A 13945-nucleotide genomic window follows, 5' to 3' on the forward strand; every position below is an offset into this window, starting at 1 on the left:
TAGAGGTTGTGCTTTTTGGAAATGCAGCGTTCATTTTTAATTGATAAAGCATTGTGAATTTGTAAAATGAATTTTTTTCAATAAACTTGCCATTGTAAATTGTTATAGTGTTCTCAAAAGGACAGCCAAGCTTTCTTTTAATAAGTGAGAGACCTTATTTTAATATTATACTATAAGCTAAAAGATAGGCAGCATTTAAAAACACCCAGATTTGCACAACTTATGTTATTGTCAGTTTTTTTTTTTTTTTTTTTTTCTAGCATAAGACGGCATAAGATCTACTGTTTTTACTTGAGTTCAGATGTTTGCTTTTCCGATCTTTTTTTTTTTTTTTTTTAAGTGTCTTCATTTTCCCTAAGTCTAAATGTTAGCTTTTCATCTCTCCATTTGTATCAAACTTTTTTTAGTAGCACAAACATGATTTTGGGGGTCCATTTACCTCTTGATATGTGTGCATGTACTGAAAATTCTTCCTATTAATAGTCAGATGCAGCAAGGGGAGAATAAACTTCTTAGTTGGTTGTCTACTTTTATATGTTAAAGACTGATAGACATAGCCGCAGCCTGTATGTGATACGTAACTTTTTTTTTTCTTTTTTAAATTATTTTAGCTTTAAAAACTGGGGATGAAAGCTGCAAAAGAGCAGGTATTTCACGCAGTAAAAAAAAAATGTAAATGCGGACTCCTTTTAAATATGAATTTATATATATATGTATTTTTTGTGCATTATAACTAAGCTAGGAATTTAATATTGCCAGTATAGCATCTACAAAATTATGCTGTACAGCACATCTAAATTATGACGGATGTGACACATTTTCCAAGTGCTCAAGGCCTTCAAGAGCCTGAGTTAAATCTTTGTTGTAGTTCAGACATGTATAGAGTCAAATGGATACAATCAAGCCTAACTAAAATAAGGCTTAGTTGTCCTTTATATTTAAATATTCTTCTTGTCTTATTTCCTTTTTCTTATTTTGCACTGTGTGTAAATGCAATCTTGCTAGCACAAAATACTGTTGCAGATAGTTATTTCTGTTCTACCACTGTAAATGCTATTGAGCTTTGTTCTGTTTTATGTTACCTTGTTAATGGAATTTAGAAAAGCAGCTGTTTCTTTAAATTTATTGTGATATTATATCTAGCGGCCTTTATATGCAAATAAAATTGCAAGATTTTTAAATACGTGGTTTAAGGGAATTTTGCTTTTTTYCCCCTCCAATGGCATTAGCAATATGGGGAGCAGGGCAGCAAAAAGTAACAACTTTTCTAATTCTTAATAAATCTTTACTGCTTACCATTCACAGGATGTCAGTTGGGTCGATAAAGCACTCAAGACTTTTCCTTCCGCTTCTCTGCCATCCATCTTTCCATTCCTTTTAGACAGAAGAGATTTTATCTTCAGATGTTATAATTCAGTGCAACCAAGTTTGTGCATTTATGCCTTGTAGGGTACTGTTCAAGATGATGTGAGGAAAATTGATTAGGTAGCAACTTTTGTACTTCCTCACTTATTCATTAGGACTGAGCTTACAGGTGCTTTATGCGCATCTACTGTAGGTTAAGAAACGAATAATCATAGATGAAATATATTACATTTTATTTGGTTCTAKTCTCAATTCTGTGGCTACAGCAGAACTGTACTACTGGCCAGAGAACTGCACAGGATTACAGTTCAGTGCTTAATAACAGCAYCTCGAAAAAACAAACAAACAAAAAACCACGTACAGCTATGAAAATCTAGGTCCAAACACAACAAGATAAGCCTTGTTGTTGTCATAAATCTACAATAATGTGAAACAGTAACTTGAGAGCCCCGATTTGTATTCGTGTGTTAGCAGGTTGTTAATTTTTAAATCTATTGGTGATATTGAAATGTCATTGTTACCAAATATTTCAGTATTGATTTTTTTTGTAACATATAAAAATCACTACATAATGGGAAATATTTTTAAAAGATACAAAATTAGCTCAGACATCATGACYAAAACCTTATTACAGAAACATCCTCCTGTCAAAAGCCCGTATTTTTCTATATTTTTGAGACTTCTTAACTCCCTTTCACAGTATAAAGATTCATTTCTAGTATAAAAGCTGGTGGCTTACTGCTATATACTTGAGAAAATCAGAGGCATCTTAAATTAAACTGATTTTATAATGAAAATRAWATSMKSATWTYATTTTGGTGCAAAGAATACAGATAAAAAAGTTTAGGCTCTTATCAGACTATACTAAAGAAACTAAGTTAGAGGTCTGCTGCTTATGCATTTTGATGTACATTACAGTAATTCGCATCACACACAACTATGAAGTAAGGCTGAAATTTTCAGATTTTTAAAGGCTTCTGCACCAATGTCTCTTCTGGGAAAGAAGCTGCTGTTAAGCCTCGTTTACATTTTGTGTCTGGATTTTCTTCTTTGGTTCTTTACTGAATAGGCAAGCAGCCTTCACTCTCCTGMAAGATACTTTGCTTGCAATACAACTTTTTTTTTTTTAATCTAATGTGTCAGGGAAAAATTAAAAAAAAAAACCCACCAGTATCAGTCCTTAGTTTGGACATGCATTCAGAGTGTGCCTTGTGGATATATATATTTTTTTCCAGACAGCAAGGCATAGGCTAGAGAATTGTTTCTGGCAGCTGCACCTGTTTACTGGCRAAGAGCATGCCTATATTTAGATGGCTGTCCTTTTTCAGATAAACCATGTGTTTTCCTGGAGCACATAAAAATCACTAGAGAACAAGAAAGAGGAAGAAAAAAACACCTCAGCTTGTTCTCTTCCGCTAGCCCGTGGCTTGTTGTTACTACATACGGGGGACCGATCCATCATCTTGAATCTGTCCGCTCTCCAGAAGCGCAGAGAACTGCGGTTGCGCTCAGACTGCCCTTGAGCCTTTTGAAGACCTGACCCCACTATACTACACGCACGTCGGTGGTGCAGATACAGTCTGTGACTCCAGTCCACCATTCTCCAATTCAGGTACGTGCCTCTATTGAAAACTAGATTATTTCTAAAGCAAAAATTTTAAGCAAGCAGCTTTGTTCTGGGCCTTGAGCCTTCTGGCAGCAGACAGAGGCAGATGAATAAGCGTCAGCATCAGTGCAGCCAGGACTCAGCCTTGTGTAAGGCTGTTACTGAGAAAATAGCACAGGAAATACTGCGAGGAAGCAAAAGTCCGTTACCAGACTTGCTGATAAACTAAACTGCTGAATCTAGCAGTAGCTGTATCAAAGGCGTGCATCATTTGAGTTCACCCATTTGCCATGTGGCTTTTTGGCTATGTAGTGCAACAGCTGAAATCAGATCAGTCTTCCTCCACTGGACTATGAGGGCCTGGATTTGTAATATGCCGACTTCTCTACGCCAGCTTAAGCAAACATACAGCACACTCACGTTGTTATCCGGTGCTGGTGATGGAGACTACAGGTGRTTATTTAGAGATATATGTAGTCTTTATTGATACTCTGAGTGTGCATGTTCRCCTGTATTCTCATTCTTTCTATGTCCTTCACCTTCAGTGCCACCATTTGTTTGTTCATTGCTGAATTTGTTCTTCTCCATGGTGGAATCTTACTCACTTATTTGAATTTTTCTTGCTCCTTTTCCTTGCTACTTTAGAGATTCATCTGTTTTTTTCTTCTTCTTTGAGAAGGCCAAGAGTTTGGCTAGCAGCAATTACAAAAAGGCCAGGGAAATATTAGCAGAACTAGTTTTGCATTCTCTTCCTTTCTGTACGCTTTAGAGGCCTTGAAATGTATCATGGCTTTGCTGCACAGGAAGGTAATTTTTCTTTGCTGAGGTCAGCCATATCTGACAATCAGTGAAGCCCACTTTACCGGCATCACACTATGATTTGAAGAAGTTTGATTTCACAGGGAGGCAAAACTGTGGTGAATCTGCTTCTCAAGGATGTTTCACTGCTAAAGTAGCTCAGTATCTGTATGCAGAATAAGCCTTAGATAATAATTCTTTCTCTGGGGTCTGATCCAAGCCCATTGAACTCACTGGGAGTCTTTCTATTGACTTCAGTTGGCTTTGGATCAGACACATGGCATYTGGATTGTTTCTGTCTATTACTCATCCTTCAGACTGGAGGAGATGGTCCCTGGTTAACATGCACGAACCTCTTGGCAGGAAGAGGGACCTACCTATTGTAAGTGCTGAATCTTTCCAAGTGATTGATTAACAGTAGTGTAGTCGATTAACCTTTCTTCTTCCGAGAGCAGCTTTCATCTAGTCATCTCGATAAGGCTGAAAGCAGTCAAGGCCTTTATCAAGAGAGGGCTGCAGAACAGGATGTTCCCCAGAGGTGACTGGTTCCCAATTCTCCGTGCATAGTGAATTTAGTGAATTCAGCAGACCTTAAGGTCAAGCATTTATTAGGCTAAGAGACTGTCAAATCAATCTGGTCTACTGCAGGCAAGTTCTACCAGGAGAATGGGTTTTGCCAGGACTGTCTAAGAAATAGATTGATGACTAACTGCTGGTTGAAGCTGCCTTTCTTTTTTCCATTTTCCGTGAATCAGATTTTTTCCCTTCACTGACACCAATATTTTCTCCCTAGACAAATTTTATTAAAGAAACTCCTAGAAACCATCTATAATTTAAGTCAAGAGGAGACTTCCATACCCTGCAGCACTTCCATATGGGTGCTAAATTTACCCAAGGGCTTTTTCTGAGRCTTCACTTTGACCACATCTCATTGAATTATACTCCTGGAATTTTTTCCTTCACTCTTCTCCTCCTCCAAGTTACTTCTTAGCAGATACAGACAATTCAGATATATGACAGCTTAGACTCACTTTACAGAGATTTTCCCTCTCTGTACGAGCAATCCCCTCTTTACTCTCCATGCTCCTAGGCCTGTAGGGGGGCACTTTTTCCCCTACCTGACATTATMCAAGTTCTCAGCAAGAGAAATGCAATCCCAAAATGTGCATGAAACRAAGCCTGCAACAGAGCAGTGTACTTTATCTTGCCTTTGCTTTGAGGTATAGATCCTAACATCCTTGCAGATYCTTTACTTGCAAAAACACCTAGTCTTCAATGCACCGGCACCGTTGCTATTTACGTTCCCCTGCTACTCAGATAAATGATTCAGACTTGGCCAACCATTTCAGCTGTTAATCTTCCCAGGAGACCCTGTGCACACTTTTGCAAAGTCTCAGCCATCAAAACACTAGCTGACCTACAGAAGCACAAAGAAAAGGACTCTGAGAAAGCAGTGTAGCTGAAATGCAAGAYGGAAGACTAGAGGTGAGTTTTAACGTACTCAATTTCATCATGAGAAAATGCAAGTGAAGTCACAGTGCCTGAATCTGTTTGCTGTCACTGATACAGATTTTATTTTTCCCCTATCTAGTTCTCATATTCCACACCTCCATCTCTCTGGCTTGAGTCAGGCAGATTTGTAACAATTCATTTATGATAAGGTATTAAGGATACATCGTGGTTTGGTTTACCTCTAAATTTTTCTGYTTTGCAGATTTTTCTCAGGTTTAGTTTGCATTTTTGTTGATTATAGAGGCAATGATTCCTTCCAGGTAGCATTTTCCTGCCATTTTTAATTATGCAATTTAGACACTTACTTTATACTTGAATTTTACAGGGTCTGACAAAAAAAAAGTTACTTCATCTTGCCAAAGCAAGATAACTGAATGAATGACTTAGACCTGAATGTATTTATTGAGGTAAATGGCTCAGTGGTACAATAGGACTTGTCAGCTGTATGAACTGAGGAGTAGGACTGCAAGAGCCCTAGAGTTTAGATTAAAGACTTTTAAACTACAAAAGTTGTAGTCTTACTGAAAACGCATTAAAAATGTACTTTTGTACTACTGCTACTGAGAAAAAGTGCTGTGTTACTACTAGCGTGACCCAAACATGTTAATCTATTGCCAAGAGCTTTCACTGATGTACTGTTGGAAAAGGAAACAGGCAAATTTAAGTTTTCAGCAAAAACTGATGCAAGTTTATATGCAAGCCTTTTCAGTGTTCACTGTACTGAGTATTTCTGTGAAATATTTTTACTAGCAGCAGAGAGTCACTCTGCAATTGGGGGAGAGGGGGAAGATTTAACACTTTTTGTTGTTAGTTGTTTGTATAGGTAGTATTGCCCAAAGCCAACGTGGATCTGTCTGTGCTATATGACTGTATGATACGGCTGAATCTGTAGGGACAGGATGGTGAAAAGGAGGAGTTTAAGAGACTGATTCACTTGCCCAAGACCACACAAGAGATCTCATAATGCTAGGAACTGAATCTACATCTCCTGAGTAATGTTGTTGTTCTTTAATTACTATTTCCCATTTTGTACACTTTACTCCACAAACGGATGGAGCAACCAATTCCTTTGTTATCACTCAAACCAAGGCAGCTCCTATGAAAATCAACCCTGGAACCTAGAAGACARACTGGTTTGTGACAGGCAAGAATTTCAGCTAGACTGAAAACAATGTCTGCATTTTTAGCTCRGTTTAAATAGAGTGAGAACAAACAGATGAAATCAGGCTCTTTCACTAAGAGAACAAGCAAGCTCTACTAGGTGCATGGTAAAATCTTTATCAATCATCTTAAAATGTTAAAATGCATCTCATTTTTTCTTCAGCAAGCAAATGAGTGATGAGTTGGCTTAGTTCAACCTCTCTAAAGATCATGACTAGCATAGATTCTTTAAAAGGTCTGAAACGAGTACAGTACGAAAATCTTTACTATAAGATACAGACTACAGCTCTATCAGTAACACCACATCATTATTGGTTTTGTGTTATGAGATACCTAGAGAATTTTGGAGACAGCATATCTGAGCATTGTATTGACATTACAAGACATCTAGCTGAAGCCCAACTTGGGCTGGGAGCGTGGCAATTCCTAAGAGGAGCTAAACTGTATTGATTAGGGTCTTCTAATCAACAGAGCAACTTAAGCAGAAAGTACTAYTGAATTTACTGTAGACTTAAACTACAAAATACATAAACTTATTCATGCCCAATTATACTAGATATAAAAACTTTGAAATTCAATAGCTTTATCAGCTTAAAATGAAACTCAAGTGGCTTATTTTCTCTTTGATTCACACTTCTATTAAGGAAAGCAGCCAGATTTTCACACACCTTAAGTCACCAGGAATATTTGAAAAACCTACTGGACACCCTATCTCTTTGGTAGCAATTAAATCCATCACTTTATCTATCTAGAAGTCTAAAAACAATTCCATTTTTGAGGTGTGTCCTATGCAGAAATCTTGCCTATTGCTCCAAGATCACTTTGGAGCTACTGTAGTTACCAATTTGGCTTAAGCACAATGGATAACTGTAGATTAAAATTCACCATTCTTCAYACAATGTCCCACAGCTAACAATAAGCTATACAAATACTCCCTTAGGAAATCCGTAACTCTCATTTGTGTGACAGTGGCACTCCAGACAATGCTAATACCTTCTTGCCTTGGAGTTATATCACAGAATGGTTGAGGTTGGAAGGGGCTTTTGGAGATCAGCTAGTCCAATCCCTCTGCTCAAGCAGAGCCATCTAGAGCACGTTGCACAGGATCGCATCCAGTCAGTTCTGAGTATCTCCAGAGAAAGAGCTGTCACAACAGGGCAACCTGTTCCAGTGCTCTGTCACCCTCACAGTAAAGAAGTTTTTTTTTCATATTCAGATGGAACTTCCTATTTTTTTTTTCCAGATGAAACTTCCTGTTGCAATTTTTGCCTGTGTCAGTCACTGAGCACCACTGAAAAGAGTCTGGCCCCATCATCCTCTTGACACCCTTCCTTCAGATATTTGTATACACTAATAAGATCCCTTCTCAGCCTTCTCTTCCACAGGCTAAACAGGCCCAGCTCCAGCAGCCTTTCCTGTAGAGGACTGGAGCATATCCCCTCTGTCATCTTCATAGCCCTGCACTAGGCTCTCTCCAGTAGCTCTATGTCTCTCTTGTACTGGGGAGCCCAGAACTGGACGCAGTACTCGAGATGAGGCCTCACCAGGGCTGAGTAGAGGGGCAGGATCACCTCCCTCCACCTGCTGGCAGCACTCTTCCTAATGCACCCCAGGAGACCATTGGCCTTCTTGGCCACAAGGGGCACATTGCTGGCTCATACTCAACTTCTTGTCCACTAGGAATCCCAGGTTCTTCTCTGCAGAGCTGCTCTCCAGCAGGTCAGCCCCCAGCCTGTACTGATGCCTGGGGTTATTCCTCCCTAGGTGCAGGACCCCGCACTTGCYCCTGTTGAACCTCATGAGGCTCCTCTCCGCCCAGCTCTCCAGCCTGTCCAGGTCTCTCTGAATGGCAGCACAGCCCTCAGTGCATCAGCCACTCCTCCCAGCTTGGTATCATCAGCAAACTTGCTGAGGAGGCACTCCGTCCCTTCATCATCAATGAATAAGTTGAACAGTACTGACCCTGAGGGACACCGCTAGCTACAGGCCTCCAGCTAGACTCTGTGCCACTGATCACAACCCTCTGAGCTCGGCCATTCAGCCTGTTGATATGTCCACTCTGGTAAGAGAGTCCCTTGACTGTGAAGCATATGGCAATCAAGAATCAGGGAAAGCAAAAAAGCAGTAACTATTTTTACAGTTGGAGGAGCCCAGGGACAAAAATTAAGGTATTCAACTGGTCACACAGATAGCCTACAGCCAAACTGAGGGTTGAGTCCTTACTTTATGAACTGATGTCTTGCTGCTCTTTAGTTCCCCATAGCTCTTTATTTGTAAAGGTCTTACAACTAGAATGAGCCAACTTCCTAATTTAAACTCAGAGAAACAAAATACATATATTTTTAATTTCACATTAAAGCTATCATTTCAACCAATTTTCTAGCTATCAAAAGTGCACTCTTAAGACATACCCAATTTCCATGCTTAAGTACATAGAGTGTAATTACTGCAAATACTACTTAAAGTATATTGAGTTGCAAGCTTTAAAGATAAAAAATAAATAGGGCTAGGTTTTAGTAATTAAAAAAAATAAAATAATTCCACATAAGTATATAAGTACTACTCAGTAAATACAGCAGTTTCCTGTACTTAAGGCCAACAATACAATGCATATTGATTTATTTACTGTTTTTTGTTGATTGAAATCTTTTTTCATTTGACAACGTTTTTAAGCGTATGTGCTAAAGTGTGCAGAGTAGGAGCAATTTTAAGAGCTTCCCATCCAAGAAGCTTTTTTTGCCAGGTGGTTCACCAAAGCACTGTTTCAGGGTAGAAAGTGTTCTTTGTTGAAATCTGAATCCTCCTTCAATTTTTTTTCAGACCAGTCAGTAGACTTTCATACACAATAAATATATTTTTTAAATTGTGTCCTGATGTAAAAGACACACTTGAACAATGACGGCAGGTAAGCAGCATGGTTGCACTGATGATTTAGAGTTTGCTGGCTTTTATATGAAACAAGGGGAAAGCTGGTCTGATGTCAGCACACATTACAATCTGTCTGTGATGTGCTTTCCCAACACAGTGGCACTTGAGAGACTGTTTTGTACCCGTGTCACTATTAAAACAGACTTTTCCAAGGAATGAATTATGTATCTTGAGTATAGCATCCATATACAGACAACCACAGCTGTACCTGTGGCTTCAATAGTATCACATTTACATAAATTTTTAAAATTTTAAAATATTTATATAAATGCCAATTAAGGTGTAGTAGCATTATTTGTCAAAGAAAGCTTAGCTACGTAACAAAAATCTCACTTTTGTTGCCAGATAATTGTTAAGAGGATTTTTTACTGTAGTGAGTCAGTTTTGTACAATAACAGAAATGCCGTAAGGATGCAAAAGTAGTTTCGGCATTTCTGACAATCTGCTKAGTTTAGGACATTGGTGATGCTGCTTGTGTGAGTTAGGGATGTAGGACTGAGCACTGTGGAACCACTGATGAAATAGAAAGACCTGACAGATTATAAGAACACTTCTATTCTGATACAAAGATTTTAAAACCCAAGAGTATGGCAACGGATGAAATACAGGAAACGTCTCTAAAAAAGAGTTAACACAAGACTTACTCTCTTCTTCAAGCATACGTTCAAACAAGGACATGTTGTTGACCTGCAACAGTTATAAGATTTTAATTTTAGAAATGAACATGAAACACAATGCACTTATCTATGAATGGCCCTGTGTATTACTTTGTGTATTTAGCTATTGAAATACCCGTTTATATTTTTCTAGCCTCTAAAAATCAGTGTGTACCTGTGCTACTACTATTTATTACTATCCATAGGTCAACGTTATAGTAATAATTTGATGCATCCACAGTAAGAAGTATATGATCTGCCATCTAGGTCAGCTGGTCCTTTTTCCTTCCAGACAAGATAGTAGCTCTTCACAGTAAATGAAGCCTCTCTAATCTTCAACCATTGTCCATTTACACATGAGTAAATAGGTTAAACGGTTTGTAAAAATGAGTGAATCATACCACAAGTGATACAAAGTCACAGTGGTAAAACTGAAATGCAGTCCATTATAGCTCTGGACAGTACCTGCCAACGCATGGAAGACCAAGTACAGTATTGGCCAGGTTAAAGGATATGGGAAAATATGGTAAATCAGAGAACAGTCTAGCTCTCACTCCTCCCTGTAGAGGACACAAGCATGCCTGTGAAGGTCCTCCAGAGCTTGGCGCAGCGATTTGGCAGTTCTCCCGTGAGTGAAGGGTGGCCATCACAGAACAAAGACCCTGCCTCAACTTCTAAATGACCATTAGGAGAGAAAAGGCACCCAGCTGCACTGTGGTTGTGACTCTGGCTAAGCAAAAAGTATGTTTCATTACATAATCAGTTTTTATTTTCCTGCCTACCACTTTAAAGACTAGACTGTACAACATCCTTCTAATCATATCAGTCTTGAACATGCTATCACGTTTCTGCCTCTGCAGCAGCGACTCTGCATCTGTGGGTGCAGGAACGCTGTGCCTTTCCCTTGCTCTCGCCCAGAGTCCCACCAGCTTCCCTGCAGCAATGGGAATGAGTACCTGGAATGAGCAGATTTATGCTGGTGATTCTCAGTTAACTTCAGTGCAAATGAAACCCCATCTCAATAACCCATGGGCAAAAGAGTTCTGAAGAGAAAAGGCCACTAGTGACAAAAACTAACTTTGGTATAAAGGGCAGTAGTATGACTTCTTTCATGACTTTGTGCCCCGTCACAAGCCAAAGAGGATGCAGTACAAGTCAGAACGTAACATAAGGATACCTAGCTTGACCTCCTGCTAGATATAGCCAAAAGAATTTCAAAATATATCTTGCTTCAAACCCTTTCCTTCATCTATGAGACACTCCCCCTTGCAGAGCTGTCCATCCCTTACATATCTCTTACATGAAAGATATATGTATCTCATATCTATCTATCTATCTAGATATATATATATCTAGATAGATAGATAGATAGATATATTTCTTGTCTGCCCCTTATATATTTCCCCAGGTAAGGAGAGAGAACATACAGTATGTAATAACTATGTTTTATAGTACATTCAGATACACTGCAGAACGGTATTCTTCTGGGATATAAATAAACATAGAAGATATTCTATCAAGTAGGAATGATTAACTGAGCTAGGCAATTTCCCAAGCCCATCGTTGTCCCTTAACTCTAGAAAGTTGCTATGATGCTATAATAATCAGTAGCTGTTATCTTTCCATTCGGGCAGTTTGTCCAATATGATTCAGCCAAGACTTATGGCTCATCCTTACAGTAATAGGTCACCATATGTTTCACATCTGGTCCTATGAAAAAGCAGTATCACACAAATGATGACAACTATTTTAGGGGACAGTCTCCAGAGTCCTGTAAGTGTGACCAGCAGTCTTGACAGTTTAGTAATTTCATTAATCACCATTAAAACCTCATTTTACTCTTAGATGCATAATTACTACTAGTTCAAATGACTACTAGAATAAGCAATTTCATCAGCTTTTCTATTTAGCAAGCTGATATAGCCTTTTTTTTTTTTTTAGGGGTAGGCACTTTAAAAAAAGCCAACAGCAAGTCCACTGTTTGGTTCAATGACTGTTGATGTGACAAAACAGACTCAAATTCTTCATTGATGGTAGAGCAGAGGTGTACTTAAATCAAAAAAAGAAGCTAGTGCTAGCCTGCTGAACTGAAAAAAAAAGTCCATAAAAAGTTAGCCAGGAGAGAGCCAAAATACAGTAATTTGGTTGTCCTCTCCATCAGTCATTGAATCAAAATTCCTCCTGTGCTCCATATAGTACAGCTGACAGCTTTTAATATCTCTGACTCTGGGGATTCTTTGGGGCTGAGACCCTCAGACGCCATCGATGAATGGGACAGAAAGAACAAACTTCATGAAGCAAAACTCTTTCTTCTTCCCTACTGAAAGAAGAGTTCCTTTCCATCAAATTTAGTGAACGTTTGGGATTTCTGGACCCTAAGTCCAATATACAAGCGAGATACAAGTACTGCCTTAAAACTTTGGACAGACAAGCACTAATTTCCAGAAGGTCCATTAAATAGGAAATCTTTTAAGGGTGTTCTTAAATACCAGACATGCTTTTGCCCTGCACATATCTTACGGGCATGTCTTCCAAAGATACCGGTTCCTTCTGAACCTTTGGCTAAAATTTCCCCCTTTTTCTTTTGATGGGCAGTAAGGTATTTCATCCTTCCATACAAAGGTGGCTGTCATTTTAGTAATGTTTTTGTTGTATTGAATGTTGTATTGAACATATTTAAATGTTACAACTGTAAAGCAAGGAAAGACATTTATTCCGGTCACTGTAATAACTTCGCGTTTAGTCCATGTTCCACCTTTAAACAAGCCGGCTGTTGGGCTAAAGAGCGCGGGTCCTGGCCCGCGCTGCTGAGCAAGGTCCCTTTAAGGGCCATCCATCTTCGGTGGCTGGCTGGCCCCTTGCCAGGGTAGAAACTGGAGCATGAGACATTTGAACTCTTTCGAAAACTGTCATTTTTCCAACTGCCAAGAACTGTGCTGTTAATCAAGAAACAACACTGGAGACGTACTGGATTCTTTACATGTGCAGGTCCCCAGGGCTGAAATTTATTTTAAGCGTGTGCTTATTTTTAGAGTTTCTTGCTGTTGTTGTGGAACCTACGCTAAAGCAATTACTGTCTGTGGGGGTCACCCGGAGTTCAGTGTTACTGAAAAACTCGCAGCGCTGGTATGAATGGCTGAGCAGCCTGGGCAGAGTCCCTCGGTTAAAGCAGCAGAGCACATTGCTTGCTTGTTTTTGAGAAGCAGGTTTGAATCCTTTTCCTTAATCACATCAAGTCATACTACTCCCCAGCCCCCCATACTCCACTCCCCAGACACAAACTCTGACCTGCACTAAGGCAAGAGCTCCCTTCTTCATTCGACTGGAAATTCAGAGGTATTTCGGAACAATCCAACGCTAAGTTTCAGAGCAGCCCATTGAGACCAGTTTTATTTTCACATACGCTCTAAAGCAGATTAACCAAGCTACAGAAAAGTTAACATTACAGCAAACGAAAGCCAAACCACGAAGAGAACCTGCTTGTCTGAGGGACTCCCTCAGACATGCCTTCCCTGACTTGACCAGCTGCCAGCCTCAAACAGCTCCACTGCTTTCCAGACAAAGTAGGTATGAAGTTGCACTGTTCAAAGCTACAGTGCTGCTACTTCGTGAAAGTGAGCACCATCCCAATGACGGACTTGATGACTTCATGCAACTTAATTTTAACTTTCATTTTTTTTAACTGGTATAAAGTTTTTTATTAAAGCACTGTTTTTTTTTATTTAGGCAAGAGACTAATTTTTCTACTTTGTCCCTTGACTGGGGAATTACTAAGTAACACAAGGCAGCTGTTCCCGCATTTTAAAGCTGTAATACACAGAAAGTCTATAAACGTTTATAAAGAAAGTAGCCTGCAGCAGAAAGAAAGCGCAGGATGGCCACAGCAGAGCTCCTGGCCGTTCGTTCAAGGGAAAGGCAA

General features: G+C 39.3%; 1 long non-coding RNA gene across 2 annotated transcripts in view; it reads right to left on the reverse strand.

Moving 5' to 3' along the window:
* Positions 1-13945, reverse strand: part of LOC146598116 (uncharacterized) — a 42491-nt gene that overhangs the window by 2452 nt on the left and 26094 nt on the right. For both annotated transcript variants that reach the window (XR_014895325.1, XR_014895326.1), the window contains exon 2: positions 1297-1374. This is a non-coding gene — a long non-coding RNA (uncharacterized LOC146598116). The remainder of the gene's footprint in view (positions 1-1296; positions 1375-13945) is intronic.

Source organism: Rhea americana, unplaced genomic scaffold (genome assembly GCF_003343005.1).
Source record: "Rhea americana isolate MKP2758 unplaced genomic scaffold, rheAme1 scaffold_17, whole genome shotgun sequence".
NCBI classification, from domain to species: Eukaryota; Metazoa; Chordata; class Aves; order Rheiformes; family Rheidae; genus Rhea; species Rhea americana.